The 13,500-nt window shown below is 31.8% G+C and overlaps 1 long non-coding RNA gene across 1 annotated transcript in view; it reads left to right on the top strand.

Annotated features, from left to right (window-relative positions):
* Positions 1–6,722, top strand: part of LOC117077620 — a 125,015-nt gene extending 118,293 nt beyond the window's left edge. The window contains exons 3-4 of the long non-coding RNA XR_004434812.1: positions 3,797–3,867; positions 6,338–6,722. This is a non-coding gene — a long non-coding RNA (uncharacterized LOC117077620). The remainder of the gene's footprint in view (positions 1–3,796; positions 3,868–6,337) is intronic.
* The last annotated feature ends 6,778 nt before the right edge of the window (positions 6,723–13,500 follow it).

Raw genomic sequence — 13,500 nt, 5'->3', positions numbered from 1 at the left:
CATGTTTGGTCTTACTATACTTGGGTTTTTCTCCTAATAAAAGGAGGCATAACTATCCAGCTTCCAAATAGGTATTTGTTATTTTGCATCCATCTGCAATTTGAAAAACTGAGAAATAAGTTTAGATGATGAGGCAGTAAGAACACCAAGAATCCGTATTCTAGCCTTTGCTCTATTACTATACAGCTTCCCATATTATCTTGGGGACACCTTTTAACTTTTTTGTGGCTTTGATTTCCTAATCAGTAAATTAAATGGTTGTTGACATGATCTCCAAGGGCCTATCTAGGTTGAACAATCATGAATTATGAATGTTTTCACTTCAAATTTTTATTTTTTATTTTTAATTCTAATAATGTATTTTATTCAACACAATATATTCAAAGTATTATTTCAATGTGCAGTCAATATAAAAAATTATTAATGAGACATATTACATCCTTTTTTGTACTAAGTGTTCAAAATTCAAAAAAGCATGTCTCAGACTAGGGCGGCCTAGGTTCTACACCCTGGAGGGCTTTCCTGTTCCTTTCCTATAATCAGAGATCTCAGAGCAGGCTGTTTCACAAAGTTATTGCCTTTATTCTCCTGAACATGCAATTATTCTGCATTATGAGGATAAGAGTACAACATTTCACTTGTACAGGACTTCCTAACTTTCCTTGAGCTCATAGGTAAGGGTCACAGGATTCTACTACAGCTACAAGGGTCACCATTTCAGGTCCTATGCCAAGAGTAAAATGCAAAGTCTGGCAACCAGCAATGGGAAGAAATCTAACTGCCTCAGTTACTCATTCTCAGAGTGCACAAATCCCAAGACTTGCTTCTCTAACTAGTCCTGCCCTGTCTTTCTCTGTTGGCCAACTGGCTTTCTTGCTAAAAAGAATTTAATATTTATTATATGTCTAATGTGCAAGATTTAACTTGTTCAGTCTTTTTAATAAGACTTTTCTGTGCTATTATTATTATTATTATTTTTAATTATACTTTAAGTTCTAGGGTACATGTGCATAGCGTGCAGGTTTGTTACATATGTATACTTGTGTCATGTTGGTGTGCTGCACCCATCAACTCGTCAGCAACCATCAATTCATCAAATTTTTATTACAAGCACTTTTGGTTTCTTTACTAATTCTTAATTCTAGGCTACATTATTTCAGTAACATTATTTCATTTGTTATTATAAAGCGATTGCTTATAAACTCACCTATGTGGCCAATATGTAATTGGGAATTTTTTCTTGGGATATTTTAGTGCTTGGTTGAGCTTTTAATACCATCTCAATCACTGAGGACTGATAAAGATTTCAACAGTTAAATTACAAAATATGCTCTTTGAAGTAGGGTTTCAGAAGTACCCAGAATTGAAAGGAAAATGCCTTCTTTCTACATTAGAAGCAAGGAGGGGTTATAGAAATTTGAAAGTAAAATTTATATCAGTTATTTAATCTTTTTATATAAATAGAATTTAAAATGTTGATTATAATATGTGGGCTATTACAGAATATAACAACAAAGTGTTAAATGTAAACAAGAGTGATTTCAAGATATGCTTTGACTTACTGATATTGAAAAAACCTGGGTATTTTAATCAAAGAAGAGATGAGCACTCAAAGACTATTCTGCTTCTAACATCATTTTGGCATAGTTCATAATTTTCTGGGACACATTTTCAGTACATATACTGGTTTTCTACTTGTAGAACATGTAAGTTTTATTAATAATAATATGTCTAAGACTGTGTACTTATAAGCATGGCTAATGCAACTCTTTATATCCTTTTTCTCAATATTAATATTTGATTGCTCAAGTTGTAAAAAGGAATCTGTTGTTTTTATTATAATTGAATGACTTCTTTAGGTTAATTAGAGGGAAATTCAGTTTTACTGTCCTATTCCTGCTATATGAAAACTGACTTTAATGACTGCAAAACATATATAATACATATATAAATTATAGGAAATAATTTATTTAACAAATTTTTAGAACCATATCAAACTTTATTTTTTCCAACATATTATTTTTTAAAATATCAAGGCTATAGAATTTCAAAACAAGCTGGGCACTGTGGCTTACGCCTGTAATTCCAGCACTTTGGGAGGCTGAGGTGAATGGATTACTTGAGACCAGAATTTGAGAACAGCCTGACCAACATGACGAAAACCCTTCTCTATTAAAATACAAAAATTAGCCTGGCGTGGTGGTGCATGCCTGTAATACCAGCTACTGGGGAGGCTGAAGCAGGAGAGTCTCTTGAACCTGAGAGGAGGAGGTTGCAGTGAGCCGAGATCATATCACTGCACTCCAGCCTGGGTAACAGAGTGAGAGTCTTGTACATATATACGTATTATTGTCATTTGCTGAATTATTTGAGACTGAATTGCAGATATCCTGACTATTCATGCTTTAATATTTCTTAATCCATTAATATTTTCAAAAAAGGCCATTCTAGTACATAATCACAATCTATCAAATGCACAAAGGTTAAATTGATAAAATGGTGTTAGCTAACATATTTTCATATTTTAAATTTTGCCAAATGTCCCCCAGTTTTAGTGGTATTTTTCTCCTGATCCATGATCATGTAGTACATCCAGTTGTCATATTTTTAAATTACCTTTAATATAAAACTATTTTTCACTTTTCATTGCCTTTTATGACATTGGCATTTTTGAAGAGTACATGCAAGTTGTTTTGGAGAAAATAACTCAAGTTGGATTTATTGTTTCTTCATGAGTAGATATAAGTTATGCATCTTCTGTGATGTTATAGCACATCAAAGTTTTATGTTAATGTTAATATTTGAAGCCCTTTGTCAATTTTTCCCTTTTCCCTACCCTTGGCTCATATCTATCCAACCTTCTTTTGCATAAATCTCTTATAAATTCCTTATTTTCTCCCATACATTTTACTCATGCTCTTCATATTACACGAAACGATTTATTTTTACCATACACAATCCCATTTCATCAGGGCCAGTTTCACAGTACACACGTTAATATTAGCCTTCTCTTACTGTACCTTTTCCTGCTTCTTTGCTAAATTTGTCTTTTCTTGTTGCACTTGTACATATACATATGCCAAGTTTGAACTTGATCTCTATCTACTTTTTGTCTTGCCTCTCCAGTTTGGTTCAAAGACAGAGACCATGCCGTTGAATTGTTTTGTTTCTTCCATGGTACCAAGCCCAGATCTTCAGTAGATGAATAAATTCATCACATAATTATGATTAATATGTAAATTTGTAATTTTATATTTATTTATTTACTCTTGAGACAGGGTCTGTTGCCCAGGCTGGAGTGCAGTGGTGCTATCACTACTCACTGCAGCCTCAACCTCCTGGGCTCATGCAATCCTCCCATCCCAGCTCAGACTCCCCTGTAGCTGAGACTACAGGCATGCACCACCATTCTTAGCTAATTTTGTGAAAATTTTTTGTAGACATGGGGTCTCCTCATGTTGCCTAGGCTGGTCTCGAACTCCTGGGTTCAAGCCATCCTCCTGTCTCAGCCTTCCAAAGTGCTGGGATTACAGAAGTGAGCCACCATGCCAAGCCATTTTCAATTTTAAATAGAGCATTTTAAATACTTATACTAGAGATATTGCCAATATCCATACATACAGATGTAGATGCCTCTTTTTACGACTACCCTGAAAAAAGCTTAAGTTTAAAAAATAAGCAAATCAGATGAAATCAACAATATTGAAAATGTCTTCAATGTATCTTTTTATTTGATAGTAATTGACCAAGTTCCTCATACATGCTATATATTTAGACACGTTTTGTTCTGTTGCAGTTCTTTGATCAGTTGCTGGCTGGGATAGAAGATATATCAGGACACTGGGGACAATATTACTGGAAAGACAAGTGAAGACTTGCCAAAAGTATACCTGTGTATATATATAGAAAAAAAGAAACAAATGTGTCTATGTTTATTTTTCATGTTTCTGTTGGCAATAGTTGAGCTTTATTCGTCCATATGACATTAAAAAGATGACAGCTAAAAACAAAGAGAGAAATCTTTCTTTTTCTTTCCCTCACCAGGAGAGACATGACTGATATAAAATCCAGACTCTAAAACTAAAATAGTGTGCCATAAAATTTCTGGCCATCTCTTTCTCTTGAGAATATTATGCACAAATACAGAGACAGGGAGTTTACGTCAAATCATATTACTATCCTATGTAAACCTTCTAATATTTTGCCACTTAAAAATATCCAAACTTTTACCTTGTTTACAAAGCACTATACCAACGGGCTACTACACTTTCTTGCCTCATCTCATATGATTCTCCCTGTCATTTACTACACTTCAGCCATATTGTCATTCTGTCTGTTTCTTCAACACATTGATTACAACCCATTTCCACCTTAAAGCCTTTGCATAATGTTCTTGTGCATGTTCTTGTGCCTGGGATGTTCTACATGATCCTTTAATGCCCAGAATTTTCTTGTCATTCAAGTTTTAGTTTAATTTTGTCTCCTCAGAGTGTTTTCCCCTCACTACTCAATCATTCTCTATATTAGTGCACTGTAATTCTCTGAAGAACACATAACTCTGATATTCTAATGCTTATCTTGTTTATTAATTTTTTAATTTTTAATTAAAAAATGATCATTATAAAAATATATTATTTTTACTGTATGTTTCTCTCCTACTAAAATATAAATGCATGATGGTAGAGATCTTGTTTATCTTGTTAAATTACAGAGCAGGTACCTAATAAATATATTTGAATGAATAAATGAGTGACAGTGAATTATAAAAAAGACATTTTTGTGTGCTGATACTAAAGTCAGTCCTGTATTTAAATTCAAATGTTTAATTTTTATTAAATTATAGTTTATTTCTAAGTACCCTGATACCAATATATATGAAAATCTGTTGCTTCTGCCTACATTCCTGACAGGAACTGCATAAAATACAAGATCTGGTTTTAGCAGCAAACACTTGGAACAAGTGCTAGACTTGATAATTTGTAGGCATCCTTTTATGTCATCTTCTAGAAGAGGTGTCTTATAAGGTGAATTATAAGGTCAGAAAACCGAGAGAAATTAAGATAATTGTCTTTCCCAAAGCAATTTTATTGTAAACTCTGATAAATAAAGAATAGATTCCTCTACCCTAATTATAAATGCAAACAATCTAACAAAATAGACCTTTTCCAAGTGTTTGATTTTGATGCATATTTTTCATTATGAGGAACATATACACATCAAGAATGGGAGTATTTATAGGCATTATTTTGTCTTTCTTAAGTCAAACAGCAAAACAATTTTTAAAAATTTTATAATAGAGATTTTGGGCTAACGACTTAACTTTCTGTTTGAGCATGTTCCATGGGGTTTTACATGGTAGACTTTTATCTGTGGTATAGCCACATAATCCTTGAAAACTTCATTGTTGTACAAATTTAGGTTATCTCCTTTCCTTCCCCTTCCCCTTGCTCTCATTTTTCTACATAAATATGCTCCTCCCTTAAAGTATAACCTCTATTAAGCCCCATAAATTTCTAGATTCAGTGTTTTTTCCCCCACAGGTACCAATTGCTATTGTAATGTTCTACACTGGTTTTTCATTTTTGTTAGTGTGTGTGTGTGTGTGTGTGTGTGTCTTTTTTTCTGAGCCTAATGCTGTCACCTATTATCTTCCTAGCATATTTCAGGTTGACAGCTTGAGCTCAGAGTCTAAAAGTCATCAGATCTTTAGAGCATCAAAGTATCCCTTTTAACATGTAAAAAATTACAAACGAAGTAAACCTCAATAAAGTCTTTGTACTACAGAGCTTTCTTTTTTTAAAAAAAGAAAATATAAGTTATGGGTCATAAATCTATATTTAGTTGAACATTTTCACTCAAGTGTTATGAAGCTGTGCATTAACATGATTTCTCTTTAATTTTTTGAGTTTATTGTGTAGTTTTAATTTGGGTTCCTTAAGGAAACCTTTAACAAAGGTATGCAATTTTCCCCCTATTCTTTGAAAGTAATTGTATGAAGTGCCCTCTTCTTTCATAGCTTTCTCTGAAATGTAGACCCTGCTTGGTCAATATTTCTGTCTTTGGTGCAAAGGTTTCTTCTCCATGGTGTGTTTTCTCTTCATCTGATTGGCTCTAGTGGGATAAACATAAATATTTAATTACTTCTTAAGCACATATTTGAAATTAAATTAGAATTTACTATGTGTATTTTCTCTCCCTACCACAGATTAAATTTCAATGAAGTAAATTAGGAATAGGCAGTCTATGAACCAGGTCTGGGACCATCTGACTAGAATACAAAAGTTCTAAAGGTGGCAGTCAGTTGGTGGAATTTGTATTTTATTTGCTTCTTGAACAGATTGAAGTATTTCAACAGCAGATACCTGCAGAGTTTGCTTGGAGAATATGACCATCCCACATCAAACATCAAAGAAGCACTGTACTTGTTTGTGAAAAGCTTGAGAGAAAACGTGCCATTGAGTTGGCAGAAGCAGGCCAAGGCCAGTTAATACACACACCATCTAGTACATCTTTCCTGTAAGTGTGTGTGTGTGTGTGTGTGTGTGTGTGCATGTATGTGCTGTTTCAATCTGTGTAAAGAGGTATCACAGAAAAATTGCAGAATAAAGTCCATTCCCTTTAAAAGGTAGTTTCTTTCCCTTGCATTACCTCTTAGAAAAATATAAAAGAACTAAAGTAAAATTGAAGTTATTTGTATGAGTCCCTCAGGCTGCATTGTTTAATATGGAATAGTGAATAGAGCTTAATGAAATAAATTTTGTCTATGAACCTACTCGCTTCTAAAAGTTTTTAAAATGTTATCTCCCAGGAAGTACATGTTTGTATTTTTATTTTATTTAAAGACGCATGGTAAGTGCAATAATTTATCATTGGCTATTTATTGTTTATCAATAACTGAATTTAGTGTTAAAAGGTATTAGTTGGTTTTTGCTGGAGAGAATCAATAGAGAAAACAATATAAGTTGGGGGTTTGCTGCTGTAAGTCTGCAAACAATTGTTGAAAGAGAGTAGTAGAGAGATCTTGAAAAGGGAAAACATAAAAAGGGAAAACTAAGAGAGGAAGAAAAGAATATTGTTATAAATAATTATTTACTATGTATTGTGTTTGAGTAGGAATTTTGTGTTTATCTGCATTATGAGTTTTTTTTGGGGTGAGGTTCCTTTCGATTAAATTTTACAGAATTTTAAATAAATTCTTCAAGCTTTGCTTATTTTAACTGGTATGAAGTAACTGTAGTTGCATATTTCTCCCAGGACAAAAGAATTAACTACAGTAACTGGTCATTGAATACATCTTTCTCAATCATTCAGTCCTTGATTTGAGAGGCATTTCATTGACAGATTGCTCATTTCTCCGTACAACATCCAGGAATCGAGGCCTAAAAGTTTAACTCTACTTTAATAGTTCGTAATTGACTAGAACATTACAGTCGTTAAAGTGATGCAGACATGTGCAGTATATATAGATATGAAACTGCATCTGTGGTACACTGTTGGGTAGGATAAGGAGCTTGAATAATAGAACGTGTATAGCTTGATCATTTTTGTAGAAAATATAATTTCTATACCTGTATCGACATCTATGCATAGAAATTCTGGCAATGCATACACCAAGAGTTAATTGCAGTTTTATCTAGGTGATAAGATTATTTGACTTTTGTATTATTCTCCATAGTTTTCTATATTTTTAGTAGCATGTATATGTTAATTTCATAGCCAGAAAAAAATATGAAGGCATTCAGAACATGAAACGAAAGAATTGAAATTAAAACAGATTGTAAGTTTAAAATGAGCAAATGAACAAAATATATCCCAAATACAAGATTGGGAACTTTTGAAAGTTACAAGTGATTGAATGTTAAGAGATGCCTTTTCAAGAATCAGTTGTCAAATAAACTCTGAAATAGGATATCAAAATATATTATAAAAATTTAAAGTGATTTTTAATTATAATATAACTTTTTTAAATTTTTGGGTTTTGACTTGCCTTTTAAAAGTGAACTGCACCTGAATTACTGAAGTGTTCTGCTATTAATTGTCTCAGCTGGATCTCCTGCATTGGGGTAGGGGTGGGGCTAGCTATAGAGAAGAAAAGATAGGTGGATAATGTTTATAGGCTGTCTACTGTAAATTCTTGAATTGATTAGTCTGTGGATGTATTTAGGAAGGGTATCATCATTGATATATTTTATTTTTCCATCCAAACATATCCAATTAAAATGCAATGTAAGCTCAATATAAATTTGATGCATTTGAAAAGTATATATAGTAAACCTTATTAATTCAAGACTGTTAATGTGAATTTCCTTTTTTCTAAATTATACATATTGGCTCTCATTCTTGTCTGAAATGACAATATAATTATTATTTCTTTTTATATGATATAAATCTGGCATTAATATTAGAAGAAGAAATATATTAAATATTTAAGATTTGATATACCTTTATTAATAATAATATCTTTCAAATTTGCATGAGGAATTAAGCATTAGTTGCATGGTTTTCATAAAAATATTGTTGTAAGTATATAGAATAAAGATCAATTCAATTAGAATTGCATGGTAGCACACTTAAGAAAAATCTCAAAAATCATTTGAAATACTGCTATGAAACAACATAAATCTGATGCCTGTTCTCAGTTTTCATAGTTAACTTGTTTGTCATTTTCCTTACACAACGAGTAAGTGATTTAAGTTGCACTTCAACACTCATCCCTTTTATATCTTTATTAAAGCTATTTTTTGGAATATATTATCAACACTATGTATACTTTTTTGATTGTATCCAGAGTTTGCAGTGGTATGGATTATGTATTTTTAGCATTCACAAATAGAATTGTCCTCTGCAATATTTTTGCTTAGATATCCACTGGCCTGTATATACAAGTAAAATATTGAGATAACTGAGTTTTTACGTAGAAATTTCTGGAATGTGTATATTACCTTAAAGCTCTGCTTTTCAATGAGCCTTTCCACACTTCTCACCCGATGCACTCACTGAGCTTTTCAAAGCATCTTGGGGATGGATTTCCTTATTGATACTTTAGCTTTCATGTATGTGTTTATTGAATTTGTATATTTATGTATTGAACACCTATAAAGAGTTCGATATTTTATTTGCAGCCACAGCCATGAAACAACCATCCCCAGTATGTCCAAATCAAGACCTATAGATAATGTTCAAGTAATGTTGACCACAAACCTTTATAAAATCAGAAGAGTGGTTTTTTTTTCAGTATATGTCACTTTATTAGTCATATAAATGGAATAATTCTAGTTACTTTTCTTTTTATATTTCCAAACAAACCGTGGCTCCTACACATATCAAAGGAATATTAGTAGGGTATAGGAAATGATGATCAATGTTTAATTCACATTCAGACCTGCTACACATAGGAAAGTGCTTTAACAATTTCCATTTAACTGCCAGTGCAGTGTCTTACATGATGCCAAAGGTCTTGAAAAACGGTGGCATTTTCTTAAGTATACATTTTTCTATGGTAAGCTCTATTCTATTTAGCATATTACAAAATTGACTGTTTTAGATGTTAAAATATGTTTATGTTACTAGAGAGCTGCCAAATTCCAAAGTTTTAAATATTTAGACTATGATAAAATATACTTAATAAATATAGATTGAACAATAGGTAATATTTCTTTGATAATTCAGAATCTGTAAATTCTTAAGCACATCAGGACCCTATTATTTTTTTTTTCTTCACAGAAAAAAAAAATCTTGTCTGCGAGTAGGTGCACTCACATTTTCTAAATTAAAAAGTTTTATGTTAGAAATAGATAGATTTAAATTTGTAGTTTTTAGGTGATTGCTGTTAAGACAATTTTGTGCATTTTGTAACCCTAGGTGCATTTTTGTGCATTTTGTAACTCTAGGTATTAATGAATATAATGGAAGTGACATTTAACATAAATGTCAAAGAACACTCTTTGGTAGTGTGCTGGATAACAGAGGTACTGTGCGATGAAGAGGCTTAGAAAGGCTTAGAGAGTAGAGTTCAATAGATTTGAAAAGCATTTCGAACTCATAAGAGAAAACCTGGAACATAATTACAGTAATAGATACTTAACAATAATAAATGACTATTATTTTAATGACTTGTACATAATTGAAATTACTTTCTCAAATTGGTATAATATCTTTGTTCCCTAAGTTTCTTATTTATAAATACTACTTCTTGCAGTACGGTGTGAAGTAATTATAATGTACAAAGTATAAAGAAATATGTCTATATTCTGCACTGTCAGGACCATTTTAAAATAATTGTGTATAGTTTTGCTTTATAACTTAAATAATATGTGAGTTAGGAGAAGGCAGGGTCCAGAGGGAGAAACAGAGAAATAAATTATCCAAGAGACAGAAAATAGGTCCTATGGCATCTTTATAATCTCTATTCCATGTGAAAATATAGTCTCTATTCCATTCCTCTTTCTGGCGACTTCAGCTTTAAATTGTCAGAGGATACAAGATGATTTCTGAAGATTATATCCAGCTTGGAATTCTATGTATTACAAGTGGTAATTTCATTAGTTTTCTCCTCTTTTAAAGTGGAGCCTGAGACTACAGATTAATAAAAGCAATTACCTTTATTAGACATTTATTATGGCCATGCACTATGCTAACACTTCACATGGGTTATTTGTTATACCTCATAGTGCCTCCATGAAGTCAATACTTTCATTAAAAATCATTATTTCATTAAATGCTAAGAAAATTGAGGTTAGAAAGGTTATGCAACTTTTTTCAAGGTTGTACAGGTAGCAAGTAGGAAAGCCAGAATTTATATCTAGGTAACCTGAATCCACAGACATTATATTATGACTTGCAAATTAGTTAAAATATTTCCATAGGCATATTATAGGTACTAGGAATATGGTTTTCTATATTCTACATAGGCTTATTAACCCAATTATTTATTAAAATTTATCATTTTAATTTTCAGACATAAAAAAACAGAATATATTATAATGAATCTTTACATATCTGTCACCCAGGTTAAAAATTATCAACACTTTGCAATTTTAGCTTCGTCTACAGGCCATCCACACTTACTTTTTCTTCTGGAATAATTATAAAGCAAATTCCAAACATATTATTTCACCCAAAAATACTTCGGTGTGTTAACAGGAAAAATATAACCATAATTTTATTATTACACCCCCAGATTAACTATAATTCGTTAATATCATCCAGTAAGCAGTACATGTTCAGTTTCTTCATTGCTTCTCAAAAAATATAGTTTTACATTTGCTTTGTTTGAAGCAGAACTCAATAAAGTCACGTATTTGTGTTAGGTTGAGAGATCGCTTCTAATCTCTAACAGGTTCACTTTACCCCTTTAACAAACCACATATTTGTTAAAGGATGTGGATAATTTGTCCTGTAGAATTTCCCAGTCTCTAAATTTAGCTGATTGCATCCGTCTGGTGTAATTTACCATGCTCCTTTAATTTCTCAGTTTATGTTGTCAATATATTTTTAGGTTTAATTAGATTCAGTTTTACTTATTTTAGCAAGAGTCCTTCATAGGTAGTGCTGTTTACTTCGTATAGTGTCAAATCAGAGGAAATGTAATTTCCTAAAATTGATCAGAGGGTTCAAGGGTTGTCAGCCTCGTAGACTCATAATAAAGTTCCTCCAGCAACTGTGATGATTGTTGCCCAGGTCTTTTATTTTGCTAGAGGCTGTAAAATGGTCATTTTGTAATTGTTATCAATCAGTCAGAATTTATTAGCTTTAATTCTATGAAGAATACTCATCAACTATTGATAACCTTGAAACTGTTTCGTTACAAAAAAAAAAAAAAAAAGGCAGGATACTTGCTTATTATTCACCTTATTTATACATTTTGGAGTAATGAATTGGAGTACTGGCAACCTCCAAAGGTGACTAGTGAGTTCTAAGTACCTTTATGAATGACTAGATTTTTTTGTATTTGAAGTATTTTATATTTGATGTCTATTTAATGTGTTGCAGTTTTCAATATATTGATGCTCAAATAGCCCTATCTTTGCCCAGTGAGTAGTAGTCAAAATCGGCCTCTGTGTGTTTTTAACATTACCCCAGAAGTACTAGATACCTTGCCAGCTGTCTGATATAATAAGGTGTACACGAATTATCCTATATGTTCCTTATTCAGATTTAAAACAGCATTTCTCCAAGGTTTTGGTTTCATTTACTGGATAATGTCATTTACAGATCATAATCTAAACATTGTCACCACTCGTATGACATTACTTCTAAAGGTTTTTAGTAGACAGATCTAGGAAATTACTCATAGGTGACACACACAGAGAGGACAATATTCCTGAGATCGTATAGGTATTTACAATTAATGTAAAATATTTCAGGAATTATATCTAGTTGTTTGATTTTATATTTGTATCTCTACGATATGATATTTTGAAGTTAAAGGTGAATAGTATTACTTTCAATAAGACAACTAAATGCAATTTAATATTTCTTTATAATGTTTTAGTCTTTATGATGTATCCATTAGATACACACAATGAAACACTGTTTTCAAGTCACTTGAGATAATGTTTTTCTGCTGGTTATGTCATTGACTTGATAAATACTTAGGATTTTTTCAGTTTGTTTTTTAAAACAAATTTATTGAAGTATAAATGACATACAATAAACTGCATATAAAGTGTGCAATTTAATAAGATTTGACGTATAGATACATTCAAATAACTACAGCACAGTTAAGATAATGAACACATCCTCCACTTCCTGAAATTTCATGATCCCCTTTCTAATCCTTTCCTTTTGCTCCTCTCCACTCACCCTATCTATCCAATGGCAACAAATGATTTGACTTCTGTCACTGTGCATTAATTTACTTATCATAGAATTCTATGTAAATGAAATCACATTGTATATATCCTTTTATTGCCTGGCTTCTTTCACTCAGAATAATTGTTTTGAGATTCATTCACATTGTAGAATATATGGATAGTTCATTTTTATGGTTACAATATTTTATTATGTGTATATACAACATTCACTTATTCTTCACATATTTCTGGACAGTTGAGTTGTTTCCAGTTATTAGCTATTACAAATAAAACTGGTATAGCATTAGAGTACAGGTATTTGTATGGATACAAGCTTTTATTTCTCTTTGAAAAATATCTCAGAGTGGAATTATATGGTAAGTATATGTTTAATTTATTAAGAAATTGCTGAACTGTTTCTCAAAGTGGTTGTACCATATAATATTCCCACCAACTGTGTATTAAGCTTCCAGATATTCTGTATCCTTGCCAGTACTTGGTATGGTCGGTTCTTCAAAATTCTAACTCTTTTAATAGATGTTGAGTGATATCTCACTGTTGATTGAATTTGCATTTTCCTAATGACTAAAGAAATGAGTATCTTTTGTTTTTTCAACTTTTTTCTTTTTCTGCTTATACTTTAGGTTCTGGAGGTACATGTGTAAGTTTGTAAGGCAAGTAAGCTGCATGTTGCTAAGGCTTGATG

Source organism: Trachypithecus francoisi, unplaced genomic scaffold (assembly GCF_009764315.1).
Source record: "Trachypithecus francoisi isolate TF-2019V2 unplaced genomic scaffold, Tfra_2.0 Lachesis_group6, whole genome shotgun sequence".
Classification (NCBI taxonomy): domain Eukaryota; kingdom Metazoa; phylum Chordata; class Mammalia; order Primates; family Cercopithecidae; genus Trachypithecus; species Trachypithecus francoisi.
The sequence above is the reverse complement of the archived record's forward strand: the minus strand, read 5'-3'. Positions and strand labels throughout refer to the sequence as shown.